Source organism: Doryrhamphus excisus, linkage group LG5 (assembly GCF_037039965.1).
Source record: "Doryrhamphus excisus strain RoL-2023G ecotype Guam linkage group LG5, RoL_Dexc_Guam_v1.1, whole genome shotgun sequence".
Lineage (NCBI taxonomy): Eukaryota > Metazoa > Chordata > Actinopteri > Syngnathiformes > Syngnathidae > Doryrhamphus > Doryrhamphus excisus.
Window position 1 is genome coordinate 4,436,025 of NC_136361.1, and position 9,377 is coordinate 4,445,401.

Genomic DNA, 9,377 nt, shown 5'->3' on the forward strand with positions numbered 1-9,377 from the left:
GAAAAGGATCTTTTCTTGTACCAGTCAAGGACATTATCTGCTCCTGCTAGCAGTTATTAGCATTAGCATTTATATATTCAATGCAATTTTGAGGTCTGGTGATACTCGGCGGGGTCAGGAGAGAAAAGCGAAATGAGGGAGCAAGGATATGAAAAGGTCCTTTCTCTAGTGTGCAATCGGTGCTAAGCGGGAGAGAATGAGCAATAAGGTAAAACACAAGGACGTTTCATGCCGGGAAAAATGTGAAAACTTAACTAATTTGCATAATATCAGTCATCTCAACAAAAAAAGGTAGAAAAAGACAAATTTCAAGCATAACCTTAACCATAACTTGGGCAAAATGTCTAAACAATGATGCCAAAACATAAACAACACAAACAATGGTTGCTAAAAAGCAAATTTGAGCTTTTCTATAGCTTAAATTTAGCATTTTTAAGCATAAAAATAAACTAAAATACAAATAAGGCATTCCAAAAACACACTGAAAGACACATTGTGATATGTAGTATTCAACACTGATCACTAGGTGTCAGTAATGTTACATTGATAGCCACCCCAGGAGTGAAATAAGGTTCTCCTCTCCTTGACCCCAAGAGCGCGTCAACTACTCAACCAAGAGGTCACAAAAGACTCCACAACAACATCCAAAGAACTGCAGGCCGCATGGAATAGTGGTGAACCTTCCCAGGAGTGGTAAACAAACCAAAATGACCCTAAGAGCACGTCAACTACTCAACCAAGAGGTCATAAAAGACCCCACAACCACATCCAAAGAACTGCAGATCGCATGGAATAGTGGTGAACCTTCCCAGGAATGGTCAACAAACCAAAATGACCCTAAGAGCGCGTCAACTACTCAACCGAGAAGTCACAAAAGACCCCACAACAACATCCAAAGAACTGCAGGCCGCATGGAATAGTGGTGAACCTTCCCAGTAGTGGTCAACAAACTACAAATGACCCCAAGAGCTCGTCAACTACTCAACCGAGAGGTCACAAAAGACCCCACAACAACATCCAAAGAACTGCAGGCCGCATGGAATAGTGGTGAACCTTCCCAGTCGTTGTTCAACGAACCAAAATGACCCTAAGAGCGCGTCAACTACTCAACCGAGAAGTCACAAAAGACCCCACATCCAAAGAACTGCAGGCCGCATGGAATAGTGGTGAACCTTCCCAGGAGTGGTCAGCAAACCAAAGTGACCCCAAGAGTGCAGCAACAACTCATACAAGAGGTCACAAAAGACCCCACAACAACATCCAAAGAACTGCAGGCCGCATGGAATAGTGGTGAACCTTCCCAGGAGTGGTCAGCAAACCAAAGTGACCCCAAGAGTGCAGCAACAACTCATACAAGAGGTCACAAAAGACCCCACAACAACATCCAAAGAACTGCAGGCCGCATGGAATAGTGGTGAACCTTCCCAGGAGTGGTCAGTGAACTAAAACGACAAGAGGTCACATAAGACCCCACAACATCATCCAGCAAACAACAGATGAGTTATGATGCAAATTGTAAAATAATGATGATCAATGAAGCAGCCATAAAACATCTGTTGAGTAGCTTTTCAGATATTTTATCCAGAAATAAGGTTCTCCTCCCATTCCATGTGGAAGTGGTCAGTTTTAGAGGAACTCATTCATGAGCCGAGTGTCCTGGTATTTGGTCGTCAAAGTATGATTTGGGGAATAATTAAGCTAAACACTAAAAATGTAACTTTAGCAACTATTTATAGTACCGCAAGTACCGCAAAACATGCTGGGAAGCCGAAAAACACTCACCTTGCCTTAGAACAAAGCCAAAATGGATCCGGTGTGATAATATAATGTAAATTATCTGTGCGTTTAAGACCCTTGTGTTGTTGTAACGTTTATGGGTCAGATTGCATTCACAGCAAATGGGTTGAATAATAGAAGATTGGCTGTTAAATCGTGTTGTCCACGAACGCAACACACACACAAATACGTAAAGTGAGTCCACTAATGGGTTACCCCTCGGCGTCGGTGGGTGAAAGGTCATTCGCTAAAGCACTCAATTTCAAGTTGTCCGATTTCCGAAAGGAAATAAAAGACAATTGAAATGATTGGTTTCCGTGCTCAAAAGCCGGCCCATTACTTTACATTATTCACAAGTATTCCAATTTGAACCTACGGTCCAAAGACGACGAGTCCCTTTCGCGTGCGGGATGTCACCGCCAGCGTGTGTTCACAGGAGATGTGCATTAAGAGCCCCGAAAACAATATGGGCTTTCTCTGTCGAGACAAAACATCCGATTCAAAAGCATCCGTCACAATGCGGAACAGCGACAGAGAAAGAATGAGGAGCCATTTATTAATCTTTTATCCGCATTCATTTTTCAGTTTAGCGTTAGATTATCACCTCTGTGAACAATTGCAGGCACCCGATGAGACCTTCAAGTACCACAGAACCTCCGAATTTGAACATTTTCTATTTGGATATATAGTAGATGATCCACTGTGTAAGAAAACTTATAGGTCTAGTAAACAGTAAAGAAGTAATTATCGTACTGAACAGAATACAGTCAGACACCCAAGTGTTTCGTACTGTTAGATATTACTGTTATACATTTAGATCCAGGCTTGTAATCTCTCATAGAAAGCCTTGACACGCACACTCACATAGCACAATCAGAGTTGCACTGACTGATGGAAAAATATTGAGGGAAGACGCAGGCGTTCTTCTCGCTCTTCTTCGGTCTATGAAATCCGTCCATTTTCAGTTTAACAGCGTCTCTCAGAAGACACACACACATGCACTCACATAGCACAATCCGAGTTGCACAACACTTAGATATGACTTATGGAAAAATATCGAGGGAAGACGCAGACATTCTTCTCACTCTTCATTCTATGAGATCAGTCTCTTTTCAGTCTAACAGTTTCTCTCGGAACACACACACACACACACACACTCACATAGCACAATCAGAGTTGTACAACACTTAGATATGACTGATGGAAAAATATTGAGAAAAACGCAGATATTCTTCTCACTCTTCTTCGATCTATGAGATCAGTACATTTTCAGTCTAACAGCTTATCTCAGAAGACACACACACTCACATAGCACAATCAGAGTTACACAACACTTAGATATGACTGATGGAAAAATATTGAGGAAAAACACATATTCTTCTCGCTCTTCTTCGGTCTATGAAATCAGTCCATTTTTAGTCAGTTCAACAGTTACCGAATACCCGAAGACACATGCACTCACATAGCACAATCAGAGTTGCACAACACTGAGATATGACAGATAGAAAAATATCAAGGGAAGACGCAGGCCTTCTTCTCACTCTTCATTCTATGAGATCAGTCCTTTTTCAGTCTAACAGCTTCTCCTAGAAGACACACACTCACATAGCACAATCAGAGTTGCACAACACTTAGATATAACTGATGGAAAAATATTGAGGGAAGACGCAGATGTTCTTCTCACTCTTCTTCAGTCTATGAATTAGTCCATTTTCAGTTTTACAGCTTATTCCAGAAGACACACACACACTCACATAGCACAATCAGAGTTACAAAACTTGACTGACATGTGACTGATATAAAAATATCGAGTGAAGACGCAAACGTTCTTCTGACTCTTCATTCTATGAGATCAGTCCATTTACAGTCTAACAGCTTCTCTCAGAAGACACACTCACATAGCACAATCAGAGAATTTTTAAAAAACACAATCATATATTCAGATGCTTCCTGGTTGTTTAGTGTGACTTGTGAGGCACATTTTGGTTGAACCCCAAAATTTGGGGCGATTGTGAGTCTCGTTACCGCATTTGCCTTTCAGTTGGGATGCTGGTAGCGTCGAGGGAGGCTCATTTGCACACAAACTTCCTGTCCTAGCCAGGCGGTGTGCGGTTGTATTAAGTGGTAGGGGGCAGAGGAGAAACAGCAAGGGGGTGTTGGTTGAGAGAGGGGAGCGGGTGCGGGGATGGGTTGGGGGGGTTGGGGGGCAAGTTCGCTCTCTACTGAGGCTGACTTTGAGATTGTTATTATCATTTTCAAAGCATCAAAAGCTTTCTCGGGCGCTTTCTCTCACTCTCTCGCCATCCAAGCTTAAAGAGATGAAAGTTTGCCTTTGTTCCATCCCCTGCTACATTACCTCTATGCATTAGGCCTCCTCTTTATCCGTGAAATTACCTTTTAGCTTTCTCATTCAGCGCAGGCAGCCTGCATGCGACGAGATGGCGCACACTTTTTCCACCACATCATAACCACCCCCCCACCCCAACCCTTCCCCGGCAAAGATTGTTGCATTTGCAGTTTGATTTTGTCTACACCTCACCCCTCCCTTTTTTCCCCCGTAATACTGTATTTATCTCCCTCCGCGTAAGGTCCATCTGTCCCTTCATTATATGGTTAGTAGCGTTGTTTGATCGCTCTATCTCCAAACCAAACATGAGGCTCTGTGTTTTTTTGGCCCAATCATGCAGATGGGCTGCGAGATGACGGCTGAGTTGTTCAAAGAGACACTTTTTCGCCTCTTAGGTTGCTTTGAAGCTGACAGGAAGCACTCAAGAGCTCGAGAAGCACCTCACCTTCTATCTATCCGTCTATCTGTTGTTGGAAGTTGAGAATTCCCGAGAGGAATTTAACATCGGCCTGCCAAATGATTACAATTTTTAAGCAGTTTGTGAATAATTAATCACGACTGCTCGTCATTTTATGAAATCTGCCCCCTTTCCTGAGTTCTTATGTTTTGCATGTTTGCCACACGTGAATGTTTGATTCAATCTAAAAAAAGGGTTTAAAAGTCAAGCTTTGGGACTCCAGCAAACCAAAGTGAGAGCTATTATCCACAAATGGTGAAAACATGGAAAAGTGGTGAACCCAAGAGTGGTTGGTGAACCAAAATGACCCAAATAGCGCAGCAACTACTCATCTGAGAAGTCACAAAAGACCCCACAACAACATCCAAAGAACTGCAGACCGTATGGAACAATGGTGAACCTTCCCGGGAGTGGGCGGCGAACCAAAGTACCCCAAGAGCACAGCGATGACCCATCCAAGAGGTCACAAAAGACCCCACAACAACATCCAAAGAACTGCAGGCTGCATGGAATAGTGGTGAACTTTCCCAGGAGTGGTCAGCAAACCAAAATGACCCCAAGAGTGCAGCAACTACTCAACCGAGAGGTCACAAAAGACCCCACAACAACATCCAAAGAACTGCAGGCCGCATGGAATAGTGGTGAGCCTTCCTAGGAGTGGTCAACAAACCAAAATGACCCCAAAGAGCGCCGCAACAAATCATACAAGAGGTCACAAAAGACCCCACAACAACATCCAAAGAACTGCAGGCCGCCTGGAATAGTGGTGAACCTTCCCAGGAGTGGTCAGCAAACCAAAATGACCCCAAGAGCGCAGCAACTACACAACCGAGAGGTCACAAAAGACCCCACAACAACATCCAAAGAACTGCAGGCCGCATGGAATAGTGGTGAATCTTCCCAGGAGTGGTCAGCAAACCAAAATGACCCCAAGAGCGCAGCAACTACTCATCTGAGAGGTCACAAAAGACCCCATAACAACAATCAAAGAACTGCAGACTGCGTGGAATAGTGGAGAACCTTCCCAGGAGTGGTCAGTGAACCAAAATGACCCCAAGAGCACAATGACGACACATCCAAGAGGTCGCAAAAGACCCCACAACAACATCCAAAGAACTGCAGGCCGCATGGAATCGGGATCAACGTAACCATGATCCAAAACACACCAGCAAACAACAGATGAGGAATTATGATGCAAATTGTAAAACAATGATGATCAATAAAGCAGCCATAAAACATCTGTTGAGTAGCTTTTCAGACATTTTATCCAGAAATGAGTCTTGGAAACTGGTTGTCGTCTTATATTCAGGTCAATATGTAATTATGTCCATATAAACGGAACATTCCATTCCTCTATTATCCGTAGAAATGGTGAATGCATGGTACTAATAGCTCAACATCCAACACATACTGACATGAATAAAATTGCAAGCCGCCCTCAGAGGAATTAAAAGTCCAAATATTTTTCAAAGATCATTCCACCCCCCCATCTCTCGTCCCCTCGTCCTCCAACACAGGAAGTTAAATCCCAAGCAACTTTTATCTCTGATGAAGCGATATGTCATGTAGATCTTTTTATATCAGCAAAAAAGTGCTCAGAAACAATGTAAAAGCACTTGTACCCAGATAGAAGATATATGCATGTGGATGAGCTTGCGGTGCATGTTCACGTGCACGCACACACACACACACACACACACACATAGAGCACATCTTGATTAGGTTTTCATAAAGTCTGGAACTATGCTGAGTCTGTAATTGACTTTGACAGCAGAAGCCTCCATGTCCTATGGCTATGTTAAACGAACAATTTACATCTTCATTTCAAATTCTACATGGATAAAAAGCTATTAATTACATTAGTCTGGGAGAGTCATTCCGGCTGTGTGGAAGACGTGCGTGCGGATCTCGTCTGTCTGTGCGGATCTCCGGTGTCTGTACAAATATACACTTTTGCTCATTTGTATATGATTAAGTCTGTCTCGGGGCCAAACAATGGTCGCGGTACAAGTGCTCCCCCGGAGATGAGTTGATGAACGAGGAAGGAAACTTCACTTGTGCGTACGGCTTTGCAGAAACAGAGAAAGGTACTCAAAAATGACTAATAAATTAAATTTTTCATAATTAGAGCACAGAAAACAGCGATAATTATGTTCTAAATTATTTTTTTACATTATTAGTGCTCTCTAGACATGAAATAACACCTCTGTAGTCAGCAGTGATGAGCAGTGATGTCTGCAGTTCTTTAGATGTTGTTGTGGGGTCTTTTGTGACCTCTAAGTTGAGTAGTTGCTGCACTCTTGGGGTCATTTTGGTTCACCAACCACTCCTGGGAAGGTTCACCACTATTCCACGTGGCCTGAAATTCTTTGGTTGTTATAGTGGGGTCTTTTGTGACCTCTCGGATGAGTACTTGCTGCGCTTTTGGGGTCATATTGGTTTGTTGACCATTCCTGGGAAGGTTCACCACTATTCCATGCAGTCTGCAGTTCTTTGGATGTTGTTGTGGGGTCTTTTGTGACCTCTCTGTTGAGTAGTTGCTGCACTCTTGGGGTCATTTTGGTTCGCTGACCACTCCTGGGAAGGTTCACCACTATTCCACACGGCCTGCAGTTCTTTGGATGTTGTTGTGGGGTCTTTTGTGACCTCTCGGTTGAGTAGTTGCTGCCTTCTTGGGGTCAATTTTGTTCACCAACCACTCCTGGGAAGGTTCACTACAATTCCATGCGACCTGCAGTTCTCTGGATGTTATAGTGGGGTCTTTTGTGACCTCTTGGTTGAATAGTTGCTGCGCTCTTGGGGTCATTTTGGTTTGTTGATCACTCCTGGGAAGGTTCACCACAATTCCATGCTGTCTGCAGTTCTTTGGATGTTATTGTGGGGTCTTTTGTGACCTCTCTGTTGAGTAGTTGCTGCACTCTTGGGGTCATTTTGGTTCGCTGACCACTCCTGGGAAGGTTCACCACTATTCCACACGGCCTGCAGTTCTTTGGATGTTGTTGTGGGGTCTTTTGTGACCTCTCGGTTGAGTAGTTGCTGCCTTCTTGGGGTCAATTTTGTTCACCAACCACTCCTGGGAAGGTTCACTACAATTCCATGCGACCTGCAGTTCTCTGGATGTTATAGTGGGGTCTTTTGTGACCTCTTGGTTGAATAGTTGCTGCGCTCTTGGGGTCATTTTGGTTTGTTGATCACTCCTGGGAAGGTTCACCACAATTCCATGCTGTCTGCAGTTCTTTGGATGTTATTGTGGGGTCTTTTGTGACCTCTCGGTTGAGTAGTTGCCGCCTTCTTGGGGTCAATTTTGTTCACCAACCACTCCTAGGAAGGTTCACCACTATTCCATGCGGACTGCAGTTCTTTGGATGTTGTTGTGGGGTCTTTTGTGACCTCTCAGTTGAGTAGTTGCTGCGCTCTTGGGTCATTTTGGTTTATTGACCACTCCTGGGAAGGTTCACCACAATTCCATGCTGTCTGCAGTTCTTTGGATGTTATTGTGGGGTCTTTTGTGACCTCTTGGTTGAGTAGTTGCCGCCTTCTTGGGGTCAATTTTGTTCACCAACCACTCCTGGGAAGGTTCACCACAATTCCATGCGGACTGCAGTTCTTTGGATGTTGATGTGGGGTCTTTTGTGACCTCTCAGTTGAGTAGTTCCTGCGCTCTTGGGTTTTTTTGGTTTATTGACCACTACCGGGAAGGTTCACCACTATTCCATGCTGTCTGCAGTTCTTTGGATGTTGTTGTGGGGTCTTTTGTAAGGCCTGCAGTTCTTTGGATGTCATTGTGGGGTCTTGTGACCTCTCGGTTGAGTAGTTGCTGCACTCTTTGGGTCATTTTGGTTCGCTGACGACTCCTGGGAAGGTTCACCACTTTTCTATACTTTAGCCATTTGTGCATAGTGGCTCTCACTATGGCTTGCTGGAGTCCCAAAGCGTTAGAAATGACTTTAGAACCTTTTCAACACTAATAGACCTCAATTCAGCTCAGTTAAGTTATGCAACATGCAAAAAATAAGAAATCAGGATGGTCGCATGTAGTTCTTTGGCGGTAGCATAAATGTCCAGTAAGCATGCACAGTGAAGACACCCTAAAAAGTAAAAAAAAAACTTTTTTAAACCTAAATACTTATGAATAAAGCCATGTTTACCACAACACATACTTGTCAAAGTTTCTACCAGAACATGTCACGTTAACGGACACAAATTGTGTTGACAGAACTCAAAGTCGTCAAATGAGCTCATTGGCGTAAAAAGCATGCAGGCGGAGGTTTTGCTTGTGCGGAAAGTCATTTGTAAACGCCCAGAGTAGCCATTCATGCTCAATGATTTAGGACTTTCAAAACACATTTCTAGCTCATTTGAATAATAATGGTCATAAAAAACATCGCCCGAGGCGCTGCAAGCATACATCAAGCGACGACAAATGCCTTGTGAAGTTACGGAAAAAAAAGGCCTCGCAAACACGGGAAACAATTAGGACATGCGACTTAATTTGCAAAGGGGATGTTTGTGTGTTCCTGCGTGCTCATTTTAATGAGTTTAAAAGGCAGCTGTCGGGATTGATTGACGAGCCGGGGTTGAAGTTGGCTCAGGTCCTTTTATTTGTCATATACGGGAACATTAAAAGCACATCCGCGGCGTCTTCAAGCCCCGGCTTAATCGCACCAGGTAGCCGACGATGAGACGGGCGCACAAAGACGGATCAAAAGAAGCCCATCCACTTAAAACAGATGACCTCGTGATTGCCTTACATCAAAACTAGCACGCAATTAGGGCTGAGTAGCGTTCAACAGCCTG